Source organism: Sarcophilus harrisii, chromosome 3 (genome assembly GCF_902635505.1).
Source record: "Sarcophilus harrisii chromosome 3, mSarHar1.11, whole genome shotgun sequence".
In the NCBI taxonomy this organism is placed as follows: Eukaryota; Metazoa; Chordata; class Mammalia; order Dasyuromorphia; family Dasyuridae; genus Sarcophilus; species Sarcophilus harrisii.
Window position 1 is genome coordinate 117,146,115 of NC_045428.1, and position 20,655 is coordinate 117,166,769.

At 32.7% G+C, this 20,655-nt stretch overlaps 1 protein-coding gene across 8 annotated transcripts in view; it reads right to left on the bottom strand.

The window, feature by feature from the left end:
• The window catches only part of TBC1D4 (TBC1 domain family member 4), a 196,701-nt gene that overhangs the window by 100,074 nt on the left and 75,972 nt on the right, over window positions 1–20,655 (bottom strand). The window lies entirely within an intron of this gene.

Below are 20,655 nucleotides of genomic sequence, written 5' to 3' on the forward strand. Positions count from 1 at the left end.
ACATATACTTTAACATATTTAACATGGATTGGACTACCTGCCATCTAGGGGAGGAGGTGGGGGGAAGGAGGGGAAAAGTTGGAACAGAAGATTTTTCAAGGATCAGTGTTGAAAAATTACCCATGCCTATATTTTGTAAATAAAAAGCTATAATAAAATAAAATAAAATTATCTTTACATACCTGGTGGAAAAAAAAATACTAAACAAAAAAAATTTAAATGCCAAAAAAAAGGGGAAGGGAGGTCAAACAGAACAATATAATAGCCTGAAGGAAGGGTGAATGCAGGGAGAGTAAGAAGGGAAAAGATTTCTGAATTGACAACAAGTAACTTTTTATAAAGCGTTTTAGTAATAAATACTCTGTCTAACAAATACACCAATATCAACATTCCCCTCCATTTCTCCTCCAGCCATAAGGGATTTAGGGGAATAAAAGACATCAAAATTTAAATTTAGAATAATTGATGTAGCTGTGTGGCACAATTGAACTTGGGAGACAAAAAGGACTAGTTTTACATCTTACCTCAAATCCTTAATAGCTACTAGACTCTAGATAAGTCATTTATTTGTTGTCTGCTTCAGTTTTTTCTCCTCTATAAAAGGGAGATAAGAACAGCACTGAGCTGCTAAAGTTGTTGTGAGGATAAAATATGATATTTGTAAAACGTTTTTCAAAACTTAAAGCACTATATAAATGTTTATTATTACTATTATTATTATCACTTTCATTTATGCCCCACTCCCTGTTATCTGAAGTAGAAAATAAATAAATAAACAACCAGATTTAGTTTTTGTCTTTCTAGTCCCATTAACTACAGAATGGCACTTAGCATGCATATACACGTTTGCTGAAATGACTATTTCCCATTAACAACCATCTACTGAAATCTTAGAAACTAAAATCCAAGTCATAGGAACATGATCACAGAGTTAGCATTGGAAGAGATCTTATAAATTATTTAATCCACTACATCATTTTACAGATAAGGAAACATGGCCAACACAAGCAGTAATTAAGCAAACTAGCATTTGATGCCAGGTTCTTTGAGTCCAAATCCATTGTTTTTTCCATTACATCATACTGTCTCCCTAAAAAGCTTACAGAATAAAGGAGGTAGGGGAGAAATATTTTCTTACAAGTTATTCAACATTTTTGTGGTTATTCATGGATACCTCAAAAATAGATTTCCTTGACAATGTAAATTGTTTACCAGTGTTTTTTTCCCCCTTCCCTTTCCTACCGACATAAAGAGGAAAGAAGGAATAAAGAAGGAAAGTGCTTATTAACTGAAAACAATAAAGGTTAATTTTTAAAAAATGGTTATTCTAAGTATATTTCAAGAGAAGATGTTCTAACAATATTTATTATTAAATTTTTTTCCATTCATGACCCCTTTTTGCCCATGAAATTTTAATATGACCTCAGGTATATAGATAAATAAAAAAGTTATACAAATCAAACATTTACTGATAATACATCATAATTTTGCAACCATCCTATTCAGTTATGAGATGAATATTAAACTGTGGGTTTAATCATACATACTAAGAAATTATTGCCTATATATAACTGAGAAACAATTGAGTTAATAGTTATACTTTTTTAGTGCTATGGTGGATCTTTGCTATCAACAATGTGTTTAATACTTTTACTATAAGTGCAGGCTGCAGTTCCTCCACAATCTTTCGTTCAGTGTCATTCTTGTTCAGTTTTCCCTAAATTCTGCTCAGTGCACCAAAGAGGCCTTCCTTTTTAATACTCTTGTCAATATTTGTGCAGCAATCAGGCTGTCCCTCTGTTATCTCTTACTATCCCTATATAATCATCCTCCATTCTTTTTTTTTTAATTGGAAATTTAAAAAAATTAATTGGAAATAATACTTTAAAATAGTCTCTTTGTATTCTTTTATCCTGATACTGTAACTATTTTTAAAAAGTCACTCTTGACAAGTTGTAACATTTGCCAGAAAACTTTTTCACTCATAATCAAATTTGTTCACTTATCAGCTGCACTATGGAAAAGCATCCAACTGTGAAGGTTATATGTATGACTGCATGCTTCTTTGCTCTTTTAACAAGTTGATTTAATCCACACAACTAATTTAATATTTATCACCTCCACAGGAGGTGGTATTAATAAATTACCACTAAGTATGACAGTCAAAAGACCAAACCAGAATGTTAGCACTTCAGAAGTTTAAGATGAATTAGATTATCAAGGTTATAAGTTTTTTCCTAACTACTTTATAAATGTAAAATTTGTATTTCATTCCGAAGGTCACTAGATATCACAAATAAAGTACTTGGAGAATCAAAAAGGCTCAATAGCCCTCCTCCTAAAATTTCTTTTTGTAAACCCAAGCCAGCCATGTCTTTACCCTCTAGATTCCTCCTGATTCGTCAAACTTACTCAACCAAGCCACAGAAGCCTCCTCCCTCCTATGTCATACCATCCCTATCCCATTCCCATCAAAGTACTTTTACCTTTAATTGAGTGGCTCATCCTAAACCCTCCATTTTAAGGAAAATACCCAGGCCAATGATGTCTTCATGCCTGTACATCATCTACTCCTGTCTCTGGGCTTGCATGTCCCTACTCAAGTGACTTCTCTTACCACTCTATTACCATGCTTTTATGTGTTTTCTTCTGCCATTAAACTATAAGATTCTAGTGTCAGAGACTGTATTTCTTTCTGCTTAAATTTCTACCTGGCACAAAACGAATGCTTAATAATAAATGATTTTTGACTTTACTTTCATAGTCCCACTAATGCACACTTCTTTGGCTTAAGTCATTGAGGTGCCTTGTTAAAATGAAAATATTATCTAGGAAAGATTACCTAAAATCTATGAAATTCTGAATAAATCAAAGCTTCTTTAGATTCCCCATCTGGATTCCACAACTGTTCCATACTTCCTTTATCAAAGACTCTCCATATCACTGCAGTCAGCCAAACTCACTAACTTGACATCTGTTATCCCTGACTCTTCCCTCTCTCTCATCTCACATATCTAATCAGTTACCAAGTTTTGCTGATCCAGCCTTCATGCTATCCCTCATGTTTGTTGCCTCTCTCCTCACATGGTTACCACCCTAGTCCAGACATTCATCTGTCTAAAGTATCCAACAACTTCCTAACTGGTCTCCCAGTTTCAAGCCTCTCCCCTCTCCCATCCATCACCCACAGTTACCAAAATAATTTTCCTAAAGAGTAGGTCTAACAGTATCAATCCCCTACTCAAATTCCAACAGTTTCTTAATAATACTAGGATCAAATTCGTTAAACTCCTTATTTGGCATGGAAAGCCCTTCACAACCTAGCTCCTACAAACTTTAGCTTCAGTTTGTGAACTGGCCCTCTGTCTGGAATATATTCACCTCTCACCTCTACTTAATTAATTTCCAAGTTTCCTTCAGAGCTAAATCAGACACTCCCTTCTATGTGAAGTTTTCTTCAACCTATCATCCTGACAAGTAACCTAGTATTTATTTTGTATAGATTTTCTGCAAACTTATCCATGGTATATTTCCCTTAATAGGATGTAATCCCCTTGACAACATGACTGATTTCTTAAAATTAGGACTATCTAAGAAAATCTGGTATATACAATCAGAGGATACTACAAAGGACAATCAGCAAGCAGAAAAAGTATGAAAATACACCAAAAAGGAATATGGGAGAAAAGGAATAAGCAAATATGGAGTTTCAGAACCTATGTTTCAATCTTAGCTCTTATCACCTATTATCTGTGTGAGTTTAGGCAAATCACTTAACTTCTAAAGACCTCAGTTTCCTCATCCATAAAATGAAGGGTTGAACAAAATAATCTCTAAGGTCCCTTCCAGGCCTAGATCTATGATGCTATCTATAAGGATATAAGAAAATATTTTTGTTTGTTACTGTTTTGTTTGTGAAACAAACAACAAGAGTTCTGCATGAGATATCTACAGACAGGACTTCCAGATTTGGTGATATGAGACAATTTTGTTATACACAAACAAGAAAAGAACTCTTGATAGGAAAGAAGATAGCAGTAAAACAAGATCAACCTATTTTCTACTATTAGGAAACAAAGAAAACCTCAAGGAGAATGATATGGAATTTGGTTCAGTTTCTCAAAATTATAGATGTTTTGGTTGTGGCAGAGGCTGAGAGCAATAGGAAAAGGATAGCAGCCGCCAAACTCAAAAAAGCTCTAGAAAAAAATCAGCAGTAGAAATGTACTAATGAAAAACCTTAAGCAGGGCTAAATATGGGGCATGGCTTCAAAAACTGGTCTCATTTCTATTGGAGTTGTTTCTTTATTTGAAATTTTGAGAGCAAGAAACAGTAAGTATTTAAAATAAATTTCAGCTCTCCCACAATTTTCCTAAACATGTAGCAAAATATGAATGTATTCAAAAGAACTATGAGCCAGACCTTAATCTCAAGAAGAATCTACTTTTTTAATATTTCACACTATTTATTATGATGATATTTCTTTTCTTTTTAAAATTTATTTTATTTAGAGAAACAGAATAAGAAAAAAGAAAAATAGAAAAGCAATACAAAATGAAATAAAGCAAAAGAGAACTTTTCTCATGTGCCCAATAGAACATCAGGGAGGATTCAAAATATATAACAAATACCAGTTCAAGAAAGTAGACATATTAGCAAAAGAAATTAGATTCATGACCATCCATCTTTTCTTTACTTCCTTGACAATTGTTCTTTTGTTCTTTGAGTATACCTTTTTTACTTTATTCTTTTTTGTCCCCTTTAATCCTCCCATCTCCCCCAAGCAAGCTACAGTTAAGAAAGGATATATTTATGTATACATATGTAGATACATACATACACATACACACACACACACACACACACACATCTTTCTTATCCCTGTTGACTCTTAATGTCATTAAGTTCTGCTCCATAACTTAGCTTACCATTACTTAATCTTCCCCTACCCAGCAATCCCTCCCTTATCTTCTTCCCTCTCTTTTGCTTCTGCATCTACCCATTCCTCCCCACCCCCTTTTTTCTTTATAGATTTTGGAGGCTGCTATAACCTTCACAGAACATATGTAGTATTGTCTATTTAACCCATTTCTTATGTGAGTAGGATGTCAAACTATGAGTCCTTCTCCCCTCCTCTAATCCCTGTGTCTATTCTTCCTCTACACCTCATTTGTATGATGTAATTAGTATTTTTTATCTTAACTCTGTCCCAATCTTTCTTTTGAACTGCCCTATTGCCGATGTCAATCTTAAACATATGCTATATATTTGTCCATGTTGAGTTCCTTGAAATTAATCTTTGATACTGGCTCTTATATGTTAAATTTTCCATTAACTTATAGTTTGGTTGATTAAAAAGTCCTGAAAATATGCAAGTTTGTTGAATATCCATTTATTCTCATTCAAATTTATAGATAATTTTGCTGGCTATGATATTTTTTGCCACAGGCCTAATTCTTTGGATTGTCAGTAGATATCATTCTAGGATCTACAGTTTTTTATTGTGGCTGCTGATAAATCCTGTACAGTTCCAACTGTAGCTCCAGAATATTTGAATTGTTTTATTCTTGTTTCTTGATAATTTTTCTCTTTGATCTGGGGGTTTCAAAATTTGGCAATAATGTTCCTATGTGTTTTCCACAAAAGGATCTCTTTCTGGTGATTAGTGGATTTTTTTCAATTTCTACTTTCCCCTCATGTTCTATCACTCCAGAACAATTTTCTTGAATTATTTCTTGCATTATTGTGTCAAGATTCTTTTTTGGTCACAACTTTCAGGCAGTTCAATTATTCTGATATTTTCTCTTCTTGATCTCTTCTGCAGATTTGTCATTTTTCTTAAACATATTTTTTCTCATTCTTTATAATCTGTTTTGCTACTTCTTAATCTCTCACAGCTTCACTGGCTTCCCCTTGCCCAATTCTAATTTTCAGAGTTATTTTCCTCATTGAAACTCTGTATCTCCTTTTCTAGTTGGCTAACTTTTTTTCATAATCTTATTTTTCGTGGATGGCTTTTATTTTAGTTTAGTTTTTTTCTCAATGTCTCTCATTTGATTTTTAAGTTCTTTTTTGAGTTCTTTCATAAATTCCCTCTGGGCAGGGAGCCATTTCACCTTACTCTTTGGGTTATTTGCTTTTTTTAACTTCAGTGTCCTTTTCTCAAGATGAACTGCAATTTTCCCTGTTCTCATAGTATATTTCTATGATAGGATTTTTTCTTCTTTGCCAATTCATTGTTTTTAATGAGAGGTATTAGTGTAAGCACTTGTAATCATGGGGGGGATGGTGCCTCAAGTTTCTCTAGCTTTTCACTCTGACCAAGAATCCCAAACCAAGAGTTCCCCGCTCCTGCAAATGCTCACAGCCAGCAGCATTCCTGCCCCAGCTGCTTCTGCACTCAACAGGTGCTAGGTCCTTCTAAGCCCAGGGCTGTGCTTAGCTGCCCAATTGGGCTTGATGTTCCTAATTGGCTGAGGTCCCCCCAATCTTCTCAGACTCAGACCCCAACTCCATAAGTTCTCTAGGAGGGGTCCCCCTAAGGTGCCAGCCACACCCAGTTAGCCCCAAGGCTCCCTACTAGGAGCTAGCCAGTAGTGTTTGCACTTCACAAAGATTAATCCTGGAGTCCGACTTTCTTCAGATCTTCTTCAGTTTTTCTTTAAATCTTGTCCAGTTGTATCAGAAGGACCCCTGTTCTGCCCCAAATCGTCCTGATTTTTCACCAATCTATGTTCACCCTGAGGTGCAAATTTTTTCTGTTTGTGGGAGAAATCAGGAGTTTGAAATTTACCAACCTACTCTGCCATCTTCCTGTCGTCTCCCCCAAGAATCTAATTCAAAATCCACACTCAGTAAGAAAATTAACAATTAATTTTAACACTCAGTAAGAAAGTTAAAAGTTAATTTTAATCTAAGTTTATTAATTACTATGTCCAAGTGTCAAAAGATCTTCGTTCATCTGTTGAGGAATCTTGTCAGTGAATTTAGATCTCACTTATCTATAGCAGTTCCCAAGATCAAAGAATTTTATCATCAAGTTAAAAAGTTCCAACAAATTCTAAGGCCAACTAGATGGTTCAATGAACAGGGTTTGGGGTTTGGAGGAAGGAAGCCCTGAGTTCTCATTTGACCTTAGACTCTTATTACCTGTACAATCATGGGTAAGTCACTTAAGAAATGTTAATTGTTTGTTGTTTTAATCTATGTTCATAAATTCAAGGTCTCCCTCCCTCTAATACATATGAGTTGTATGTTCAAAGTCAACTTTTACAAAGACAAGGTGCTGGTCCTTATCAATGGAGAGAATCTGCATGTTGAAAAAAAATCAGAGACCTGCCCATCTCCACACATAAACACATAAATTTTTTTTTTTAGATGTTAAAAAAAAAACGAATCTGGGGTAAGTTACACTAATTCAATATATCAAACTAAAAGGAGCTACTGAATTGCTCTGATTCATGATAGTTACAAGAAAAGCTGTTAACTTTAGGAAAAAAGGTATCTTCATTGTTGGTGGAACTGTGAACAAATCCAACAATTTTGGAGAGCAATTTGGAATTATGCTCAAAAAGTTATCAAACTGTGCATACCCTTTGATCCAGCAGTGTTTCTACTAGGTTTATATCCCGAAGAGATCTTAAAAAAGGAAAAGGGACCCACATGTGCAAAAATGTTTGTGGCAGTGCTGTTTGTAGTGGCTAGAAACTGGAAATTGAATGGATACCCATCAACTGAAGAATGGTTGAGTAAACTGTGGTATATGAATGTTACAGAATACTATAGTTCTGTAAGAAAATACCAACAGGGTGATTTCAGAGAGGCCTGGAAAGACTTATATGAACTGATACTAAGTGAAATGAGCAGAACCAGGAGATCATTATACACGGCAATAACAAGATTATATGATGATCAACTCTGATGGATGTGGCTCTCTTCCACAATGAGATGATTCAAACCAGTTCCAATTGTTTAGTAAAGAAGAGAATCAGTTACACCCAGAGAAAGAACTATGGGAAATGAGTGTGGAGCACAACATAGCATTTCCATTCTTTCTGTTATTGTTTGCTTGCATTTTTGTTTTCCTTCTCAGATTTTTTTCTTTCTTTCTAAATTCAATTTTTCTTATGCAGCAAGATAACTGTATAAATATGCATACATATACTGGATTTAACATATACTTTAACATATTTAACATGTATTGGACTACCTGCCACCTAGGGGAGAGGGTGGGGAGGAGGGAAAAATTAGGAACAGAAGATTTTGTAAGGGTCAATATTGAAAAATTACCCATATACATGTTGTAAAAAGCTATAATAATAAAGTAAAATGAGAGAGAAAGAGAGAGAGAGAGAGAGAGAGAAAGAAAGAAAGAAAGAGAAAAAGAAAGAAAGAAAGAAAGAAAGAAAGAAAGAAAGAAAGAAAGAAAGAAAGAAAGAAAGAAAGAAAGAAAGAAAGAAAGAAAGAAAGAAAAAAGGTATCTTACTGATTTAACATCTGGAGTAGGCATTTAGCAGTACAATGGAAAGTATTGATAAATCATTTTTAAGAGACTAATAGGTGATATATAGGTGACAGAAGCTTTTATTTTAGTTTTCATTAAGAAGAAAGGATTATATTTCATTCCCAATATTTTCTTTGATAAGGTTTTACAATTTAATTGATAATCAATATTTTGTTGTTTTATTACATCAACTATGAGGGGGCTCCAGCCAAAATTTAAGGCAACTACAATATTTGCTTTGGATCTGAACATTTTCTTGTTAGACTTTGCTTAACATAAAAAAGCCTTAATATTAATTATGCAATTGAATAAGAGAAATGGTAAGGGTCTAAGAACAAATGTACAGCTGTGGTTACTAGACATAATGTTTCTTTTCCTTTTCTACAATTAAATGGAAGAAGGTTGAATTAAATGGAATAAGGTTGATTAATTTCTGCCAGCCTCTTCAATAGAATCCAACTACAATAATTACTTAGTAAAGAAAAAAAATTTTTATCTGTGATAACTTGTGGTAACCCCCAGTACCCTTTTTAAGGTGGACTATTTATTTGTTGGTCTTTCTGGCACTACATTCCTTAGGAAATTTCCAAATATTCATATAACTCTTTCCTGAGTCATAAAGCACAAAATCAATTTCCCCATTTTAGTTGTAAAATTTAAATCTTTTATCTTAAGTGACTTGAACAAATAAAACAGACTTTAAGGAAACTAGGGCTTAGGTTAAACAGGGACAACTTGTATAAAATTTAGCATCATCTTGTATTTATGACCTAAGTAATTAGTAACTAATGAAGATTGGAGGTCACAAGTATAAATACACTCTAAATGATAGATGTACTAAGGAAAACAGCATGGCATGCCTCAACACTAAAGTCTCAGTGTAGTCTGCATGACAGTTATTTATACTCTCAAGAGAAAATAAGCACCTGTCTTTTTTTTCAAAGTGATGCAATTTAGAAGTTAAAAGTCAAGACACTATGCTGGAAATACATATTGTAGAGGAAAGGTCATAGTCCACATTCTAGACACACATAAAATGCTAAAGCAAAACAGATATCATAAAGATCACTATGTTAGCTCCTACTTATTAATTTTAGGACATACCTGTTAATTCAAAAATGGATATTTACAGAAAAAAAGATGTGGTTTTTTTTTTAAGTTGCAGCTATATAAAATATGAACTTCATTAAATCAAATTTTAGTAGGTATAAAGGATACACAATGTAGTGAGAGTTAATTATGTATATGATTCTAGTCTAACAATTTAATAGCTTATCAAAATTCTACTTTTTGTTTATTAACATTGTCAGAATTCCTGAACAATTAACCCCTAAGTTGCAAGGGGACAGGAAATAATTGTTTTGGATATCTGTGGATTTTTTTTGTGGGGAAAATTTATTTTTATTTGGGGATGAGGGTAGAAGCATCAGATTTCTAACTATACTATACTGTTTATCCTTAGTAATGCCTAGCCTAGTAAATATGTAAAAAAAAAAAAAATTTCCATTTTACTGAACAGATCTCATTTGAAAAATAAAGTTATCTGGAACACTAACAAAGCCAACAGAGTAGGAGGAAGCAGCATAGCCTAATTCCACCCACTACTATTCAACAAAAATCTAAGAAAAGCATGAGACAAAGAAGTAATTAGAAAATCTAAGGAGAAACTACAGTGGGCCATTTTTCCAGTCCAAGATCATGAATTTGGACCACATGCAAGTAATAAAGGCAATAATTGTTGAGCAGAGTTAGAGCAGTAATTACGTCCCTGATTCACCAGGATTAAGTAAGCACTGCAGTCAATCTCCAGGAACTCAAAATCAATCCCCAAAGGTTAGACGAGCAGGCAGTTAACTTTGAACAGAAAATAGACTACAGTCAGAAGCCCAGACTGAGACCAAGACAAGATCAGAAGCATTGTCTCTCTTACTTAAGAGTGCTTAAAAATTCACTAAACCATATATGCTCTTTCACCCAACTAAGACTATCACCCAGAGAAATCAAAGAAAGAAGAAAAGAACATATATACAAAAACATTTATAAAAAGTCTTCTGTGGTAGAAAAAAACTGGAAACAAAAGGGATGTCCATCAACTGAGAAAATGACATAGTATATGAGAATAATACAATTTAATTGTGCTGTAAGAAATGAAGAAAAAGATGATTTTAGAGAAACTATGTAAAATTTCTATTAACTGTTGCTGAACAAAATGAGCAGAACCAAGAGAACAGTTTATAAAATAACAATATTATGAGAACTTTGGGAGATTTAAGAACTCTGATCAATGCAATGATCAACCATAATCCCAAAGAATTGATAATGCAGAATGCTACCCAACTGCTTGACAAAGATGTGATGGACTAAATTTGCAGAATAACACAGTTTTGAACATGATTATCGCAGGAATTTGTTTAGCTCAAGTATGCACATTTATCACAAAAATCTTTTTTTTTTGTCCCAAGGTAGAAGATGTTAAATTTTGTTGGTGTTCTGTCATTCAATGGGCCATACTATGTCACTCCCTTCTATCCCCTACCATCTCCCAAAATCTTTCCAAGCTCATGTTAATTAAATCCATGACACTATTAGTCCCAGTCTTCAACGTTCCTTTTTCCTTGTCTTCATTCTTTCCCAACATTAGGATCTTTTCCAATGATTCCTGTATTCTCATTATGTGACCAAATGGTATTCAATATTCAGATTCAATATTTGACCTTCCAGTGAACAGCCTGAATTAATTTAAGTTTTGACTGATTTTATCTCCTTGCCCTCCAAAGGACTCTCAAAAGCCTCCGCCAGCACCTCAATTCAAGAGTATCAATTCTGTGATGCTCAGCTTTCCCTATATTCCAACTCTTACAGCCCTACCCTGCTACTGACTATACTGACCTCTGTCAACTAAGTGATATCTGCTTTTTAATATGATGTACAAATTTGCCAGAGATATCCTTCCAATAAGCAAGGCTCTTTTAATTTCATGGCTGCAGGAGCCATTTGCAGTGATCTTTGAGCCCAATAATTTAAAATCTGACACTGTTTCCATTTCTCCTTTCTCTATTTGCCAGGAAGTGATGGGATTGAGATCTTAGTTGTCAAGATCTTAGTTTCTTTGATGTTAAGCTTTGTCAGTTTTCACTCATCAATAGGCTTCTTCATTTTTCTTCACTTTCTGCCATCACAAAAGTATTGTCTGAATATCTGAGGTTGTTGATATTTCTCCCATTAAAACTTAATTCCAATTTTTTATTTGTCCAGCTTGGCATTTCATGTGATGTCCTCTGCAAATAAGATAATATACAGCCTTTTCATACTCCGTTTCCCATTTTAAACCAATTAATTGCTCCATGTCTGAGTTTAATTATAAATTCTTGGCCAGAAAGCAGGTTCTTGAGGAGACAAGTAAGATGATCTGGTACCCCCATCCCTTTGAGGGTTTGCCGCAGTTTATTGTGATTAACATAGCCAAAAACTTTAGTGTGGTCAGTAAAACAGAAAAAGTTGTTTTTCTGTAACTCCCTTTCATTCTTCATACTCCAGCAAATATCAGCAATTTGGTCTCCAGTTCCTCTGCCTCTTCCAAAAAAAATTCTGCATTTAGGGTAATTTTCAATTCATATACTGCTGAAACACAGGTGATAGAATCTTACTTATAACCTTGCTGGCATTTGAAATGAGAGCTAATATTTAGTAAGTTGAACAACCAATGCTGCCCTTTTTTAGGACTGGGATGTAAACTAATCTTTTCCAATACAGAGGCCACTGTTAAGTTTCCCATATTTGTTGCCATTATGAGTGCAACATTTAATAGCATAATCTTTTAAGATTTTTAAATAGCTCAGCTAGAATTCCATCACCTCCACCATCCTTACTCTTAACAATGTTCCTAAAGCCCATTTTTCTTTATTCTTTAGTATATTTTGCTGTACATCAATAACTACCCCATCATGGTTATCACAATGATATTAATATCTTTCTTATATAATTTGTCTTTATATTTTTGCTGCTTCTTAATTTCTTCTTCCACTGTTAGGTCCCTACCATTTTTGCCCATTTTTAATAATATTTTACTTCCCTCCAATTATTTGTTAAAACAATTTTTAATTTTTAAAAAAGATTTTAAGTTCTAAATTCTATTCCTCCCTTCCTGAGATAAGCAATCTGATAGAGGTTATACAATCATATAAAACACTTCCATATTCATCATTCTGTATATGAAGAAAAAAAGGAAGGAATGAAGGAAGGGAGGGAGAAAGGAAGATAGAGAGGAAGAAAGATTCAGTCTATATTCAAATAATATGTTTTTCACAGATAGCATGTTTCATCATGAAGCCTTTGGGATTGTCTTCCATCAATGTATTGCTGAGAATAGTTAAATCATTCATAGTTCTTCATGTATACAACATTCTCTGGGTTATTCTCACTTCATTTTGAATGAGTTTATATATGTCTTTCCATGTTTTTCTGAAATCATTCTATTTGTCATTTCTTATATCAATAAAATTCCTTCACAATCACACGCCAAAATTTGTTCAGCCACTCCCCAACTGATAGCATCCCCTCTATTTCCAATTCTTGGCCACCACGAATAGAGTTGCTATAAGTGTTTTTGTACAAGTAGGTTCTTTTTCTTTATTTTGATTTGTTTAGGATATACACCTTGCAGTGGTATCAAAGGGTATATATTCAGTTTTATAGTCTTTTGAGGAAATTTCTAAATTGCTCTCCAAAATGGTTGGATTGGTTCACAACTCCAGATATAGTGCATTAATGTCTCAATTTTTCTACATGTTCTCCAATATCTGTCATATTTTTCTGTCATATTTGCTAATCTGATAAATGGGAAGTGATATCTCAAATTTGTTTTAATTGGAATTCTATATCAATCGTGATTTAGGGTACTTTTTATATAATTATAGATAGCTTTGATTTCTTCTTCTGAAAATTGCCTGTTCATATCCTTTGAACATTAATCAACTGGGAAATGGTTCTTATTCTTGTAAATTTGACTCAGTTCTCTAAATATTTGAAAAGAGCAGTCTTTATCATAGAAACTGAATGTAATAATTTTTCCCCAAGTTTCCTGGGGAATGCCTTCTAATTTTGGCTGCTTTGTATTTGTTTGTACAAAACTTTTAAAAATTTATATAATCAAAATTATCCACTTTATATTCTATAATATTCTCTACCTACAATATGATTATAAGTTCTTCCTTTATTAATAGATCTAAAAGTAAAATATTCTATATCCCCCTAATTTATTTATGATATCACTCCTGATGTCTAAATTGTATAGCCATTTTGACCTTAACTTGTTATATACTGTGAGATGTTGGTCTATAACTACTTTCTCCCAAACTTCTTTCCAATTTCCCCAGCAATTTTTGTCAAATAATTTTTGCCCCCAAAATTTAATTTTTACACATTTAGATTATTTTGAACTAGATTACTATGGTGATTTAATACTTGGTATTGTATACCAAATCTATTCCATTGATCCATCACTCTTATTTCTTAGGCCATGCCATACTGTTTTCATAATTACTGTTTATAATACAGTTTGAGATGTGGTACTGCTAGGCCACCTTTTTTCAGAATTTTGTTTTGTTTTTTCATTGATTCTCTTCATATTCTTGAACTTTTGATTTTCCAAATGAATTTTTAAAATTATTTTTCTAGTTTTACTAAATAGTTTTTGGTAGTTTATTAGGATGGCTTTAAATAAATAAATTTATTTAGGTAGAATAATTATTTTCATTATATTGGTTCAGTCTCACCAATTGCTCAGACATTATTTTATTTTTGTGAAAAATGTTTTTGAATTCTTTTCAAATAGCTCCTAGATTTGTCTTGCCAGGAGACTCCCAAATATTTCATATTGTCTGTGGTTATTTAAACAGAATTTCTATCTCTTGCTGATGGACTTTGCTGATAACATATAGAAAGGCTGACAATTTTGTTATTCTTGAATTGTCATTTCTGACTTTCCATATTTGTTGACATGAGTACAACATTTGGGAAATGGTTTGTAATTTCATTCTCTAGTTCATTTTACAAATGAGGACGCTGAGACAAACAGGGTTTAGTGACTTGCCCAGGGTCACAATGTCTGAGGCCAGATTTCTACTCAAGAAGATGTTTTCCTTACTCCTGGCCTGGCGCTGTATCTACTATACCACCTAGTTGCCCTAGATGTGGATAAGTAGTTTATTTTATATCCTGCAATTTTGCTGAAGCTGATAAGTATATCAATTAAGTTTTTTAGTTGATTCTCTAGGTACACCATCATCTAGTCTACAAGGAGTTATAATTTTGTTTCCTCATTTTTCTAGTCTAATTTCTTCAATTTTTTTCTTCATTGCTATAGTTAGCATTTCTAATATAATATTGAATAATAATGGACAAAATAGACATTCTTGCTTCAACCTGGTCTTACTGAGAAGGCTTCCAGTTTATCCTCATTACTGGCAATGCTTGTTGGTGAATCTAAAAATAAATATGTAATACTTATCATTTTAAGAAAAGCTTCATTTATTTCTATGCTTCCTAGTGTTTTTAATAGGACTGAGTGGTATATTTTGTTGAAAACTTTTTCTGCATCTATTGAAATAATCATATAATTTTTGTTGTTATTGAAATGGTCAATTAAACTGATAGTTTTTCTAATATTGAACCAGCCCTACAGTCCTTAGCATAAATCCCAACTAGTCAGATCGTATGATTTCTGTGTTATATTGCTATAATCTCCTTGCTAGTATTTTATTTAAAAAATTTGCATTTTTAAAAATTTAAAATTTTAATTTACTTACTTAAAAATTTAAAAGTTCGGAAAACAAAGCTATAATTTTCTTTCTATATTTTTACTTTTTCCGGTTTAGGTATCAGCCCCATATTAATGTTATAAAAGGAATTTGGTAGCACTTTTTTTTTTTTTTACTTATTTTTCAAAATAGTTTATATAGTAGTAGAATTAACTTCTCTTTAAATGTTTGGCAAGAATTTATTTATGAATTCATCTGATCCTGAGAATTTTTTAAAGAAGTTCATTTATTTTATGGTTTGTTCAATTTCATTTCCTATGATAGAATATTTAAGCATTCTATTTCCTCTTCTGTTAATCTAGGCACTTTATATTTTTGTAAATATTGATTCATTTTATTTATATCACTGGATTTATTGGCATATAATAAGGTAAGATAAATCCCAACAATTATTTAAATTTCATCTTCATTTAGTGGCAAATTCGCCTCTTTCGTTTTTGACAACAGAAATGTTTTTTTCTTTTTTTAATCAAACTAATCAATGATTAAAAAAAAAAAAACAGCCCTTAGTTTTATCAGTTCAATTATTTTCTTACTTTCAATTTCATCAGTCACATGTTACACTAATACAGCAATTATAATATGAATTTTTAAAAAATATCTAATATATTCTAGGAATACTCATTAGAGCTAGGTAGACAAAGACATAAAATCAATCTAAACCCTCAAGGCTACAGCTTGTGCACAGATAAATAAAGCCAAAATAAACTGAGGGAAACAGCACTAATAAATGAAAGATGAACTGGAAAGTCTTTACAAAGGTAGCAAGGGTACCTGAGGTCAGCTTTACAGAAAGCATGGGGAATGGTTTGTGCAGTGTCAGAGATAGACTGTCAAGTTCCAGGAGCAGCTAGAATTCATAAAAAGGAGTAACATGAAATATGGCTCTAGAAATAGAGCGAAGTCAAACTGTAGATAGCCTTAAATGCCCAAGCAATTTTCTCTATGGGCACTATGAAGACACTCAAATTTTTTGAAACATGGAATGATTATGATCAGACCTATGCCATAAATGTATTAATTTGGCAGCTCTGTAAAGGATGGCTTGGTAAGTAAAAAGGCTGACAAGAAAGAGACAAATTAGGAGGCTATTATAACAGTACAGTTTAAAAGTGAAGAAAACCTGTACTAGAATAGTAGATCTATGAATGGGGGGTGGGGGAGGGGGGAATGACAGAGGTTGGACGTGAGAAATGCCAGAGGAGGAGTAGAGGCAGAATAACAGAATTTGAGAAATGGTAAGAGATGGGTGATTTTGAAAAAAGAGTCAAGGATAACAGAAACATGGAAATATGAAGGGCAGGATTGTTGAAGAAAGCCTTGTTCCATTTTCAAATATATTGAGTAGAGATATTCAATAGACAGCTAGCAATACCAGTCTAGAGTTCAGCAAAGATATGAGAACATAGCCATGTGATTATATAAATTTTTGATAAGTGCTGGTTGCCTATAACTGTGTCACAACTCCAAAATACTTAATTTTTTTTTTTCAGGAGTAACGTATATATATATATATATATATATATATAATAACCTCTCAGAGTGTCAAAGTTTCATTTGTGAAATGTAAAATGATAGCAATCAGTACTCACAGGCTTGTTGTGAGGCTCAAATGAAATGATTGTACTTCAAAAAACTGCAAAGGACTAATATAAATACATGGTATTGTTACTACAGACAAATATGTAAAAATCTGGAGATACTAATTTCAATCAAGTTTTAATATGACCTTTAGTTAAGTGCCTTCATTCCGATGAATCCACTTTATGTTCCCTTAGGTAATTGCTTACTTAAGAAAGCTCTGCCCAAGATTAATTTGCCTCTCAAATTCTGTTGCAATGTAATATTTTTAAGCAATTTTTGGCCTACATACAGATCTGCTCTCTTCCTATTCCATTCCTGGGAAAACAAAATACTGAAGTCTTACACAATATCCCTAAAGCCAATTTCTTGGGTAACTGCCTAAAAATGCATGCACCCAGTTAGAAAGATAGATTTTACTGATTTCTATGTTAACACTTTGTACTCCAAGTTTCAGGAGAAAAATTAGGAAAACAGAAGCTAGAGAACTCTTAGCTCTGATTACTAATATTCCCAAACTACAAGTTAAGGCCTATTAGCAAAAAAAACACACAGCATTTTGAAATGTTTAGTCCTTTACCAAAGAGTATTACTGACAGGTGTAAAGGAAGTTGCTTTTCCCAAAGGTATATAGTCATAAATCCCCACCTTTACATCTTATTACTGGATATCTGGCATTCATCATCTTCTTTAGATAATGCCATTAGATACTGGGGATTGGGTACTCCTGGGGAAGGTCCTACTGCAAAATTAGATCAAACAATCATGTCTCTTTCACATAACTGAAATTGTGAAACAAATTTTAAAGGTACAAAATAGGATGAAAAGATACAGACTTAGCTTCAGAGTCAGTAAAACCTATGTTCTAGTCCCATTCCTACCACTAAATGCCAGGTGTAAACCCTGGGAAAATCAATTAATCATAAGTTCCCCTCAGGCAACTCTAACACTAAAAACAACAGATCACATTGGAAGAGAGGATTTCCTCACAGGGAACCCCACAATCATGACAGTACAAGTTCAGACTTTTAAAAAAGTGTCAAGCATGTGGTTTAATTTCAGTATATAAATTCTATTTCATGAAGTTTTAGTAAAACCCACTTTTAGATTTTTAAAGAACTTCATTACATAGGTTCTTGGCTACAGAAAAATATAATGTGCTAAGAAACAGACTGAGAAAATCCCTAAAGGAAAACATAAATGATCCTGAAGAAAAGTAGCTAGTTATATGGCAGATGCAGAATGAAAATAAGGGGTCTATTTTACAGAGTCAAGTCCAAAAGCTATATTCAAAATATCGATCAATTGATCTGCAAATATTTATTAAGCACTTTACATGCTTGGCATGTTAAATGCTGAGGATACAAAGAAAAACGAAGGTAGTCTTTTTCCTCAAAGATATCACATTTTCATGGAGGAGACAGATATGAAAATAACTATATTATATCATATCATATATACAAAAAAAGACAGGTAATCTCACTAGCAGAACAAATCAAATTTTATATATAGTTATTTTTAAATAATTTGTCAAATCCCACTTAAAAACTTTTGTCAGTCAATAATTCTTTCATCAATGAACTAAAAAATGCAAGCTCCATTCAACATTTTTTGGAAGCATCATTATGAAAAACCGGATGCTAATATGCTATAATAATAATAACCAAAATAATTTCATATCCTGATGGCACCCAAATATATCTTGATTAAATAAAACTACTATATCTTAATCTTCAATCAGTTAACATTTACATTTAACAAACACAACACAATTCCTACTATATTCAGAATAGAACTAGAGGCTGAGAAATATACAAAGTTTGGATAGGTCCCATCCTCTTCCTTCAAGAAGCCTGCAGTCTAGCAGAGCATTGATATATGGGAAGAGTAGGAATAGGAATGGAAAGAGAATAAGCATTCATATAGTACCTATACATTTTAAGCATTAATATCTCATTTAGTAACTCTTGAAGGTAGGTGATATTATCCCAATTTTACAGTAAAAGAAACTGGAGCAAACAGATTAAGTAAATTGCCGAGGGTCATACAGCTAGATGTCTGAGGCAGGATTTCTACTTAGGTTCCCTTGCCTCCAAAACCTGGGACTCTATCCAGTGCACCACCTGTTTCCATAAATAACTATAATAAACCAAACTGCATTATAAATCTATTACAGAAATATAAAACAAAAATTCATTATTTAAGGGAAAGGAGTGAAACAAGAAGGAAGGGGAAAGGAATAAAAGACTAGATCCACTTCATGTTTAGCACCTACCATTTATTATAAAATCAAAACTTTGTACATTTCATTGATTCAATCAGGCCCACATGTAAATTGATCAAAATTGATGTATTCTGTAAAAATGCTAACTTAAAAAAAATAAAATATTCAGTCCCAAATCAATAGTACTTAGGACATTCCTTTACGTATAAAGTTAAGTAAAGTTAAATAGACAACTGAAATATCTATTTATATAATTTAGGTTAAGCTAGTAGTTTTTGCTTAGAGTTTGTTTTGTTTTGCTTTGTTTTTCTGGATTTTGGATTTTTTTTTTGGTGATTAAGTGCTAGTTTTCTTTATCCAGGGTTGATTGGTTGGTTTGTTTTACTGAAAATAAATTTTAAGTAATCAAGTCAACTCTGCATGAAGAATCCCTACATGCAGCCCTGCCCATTGCTTCAAATAATTTAAGATATCTATTATAATACTGGTTAATCTTGAAATAACAACCATATACTTCCATTTGAAAACTATAAACACTGGCCAAAACTCAATTAAAAAGTTTATGTGGCTTTAATTACCCATAAGTAAATTTTTTATACTTAGTGCAGTTTTATGATTCTTTTTAAGTAATACTTTAATACATTATGTAACTTTACTACACAAATAGCATAATGGTGATACAATTAGAGAATTACAGATCAATGTTTTACCCAAATCTTTCCAGCACTAAAAAAAACAATTTACCACTATGGTTTCTAACAAGATAGAATTTGTTATAGCCAGTACCTTCTAACCAGAAATTTTCATTTGAGTTTAAAAATATTTCACTTACAAATGAAGGAAAAAATGCAACAGCTTAACAATTTCTTTTAAGACAAACAAAAGACTACAAAATAAATGTTACCAAGACATAACCAAAACAGAAAGAACAATTCTAAACCTTTAGATTCCCCTAATGATTCTAGATATTTGTCTTTGCATAAAAACTCCATTATTAAGGTTCAAAAGTTAATCTTTTTTCTTTAAGCACAATGTTAAATAAACATTCTCAGAATCTAAACCTCAAAGATCTAATGAAAAATATCCAGTGGCTTTTTTAAAACATCTATTAGAACCTATCAACAGCAACCAAAAAATCCCCCAAAACAATAAGAACTAAAACCAGAAATCACAAAGCTACCTGTAGTTTGCAAATGTAAAACATACATACGCAGGTTTCAACGAAATAATCACAATATCATCTCTTTTTCAGCTGTGTATCTGATGTAACTGCCAGATAACTAAAGAGTCATGGTCTGTATGACAGTTCCATTTCTACTCTCTTCCTTCTGTCAACAATCAGCAAACAAGCATTTGAGCACTTACTATGCACCCAGGCACTGTGCTAAATGCTGGGAATACAAAGAAAAGCAAAAAAGAAAGTCATTACTTCTACAAAATTTTCCAATTTCTTTGTATTCTTTTTCATCAGGTATTTTATGATTCAATAAATTTTTTGTCTTGGTTTTTTTTTTTATTTGTAAGTTGT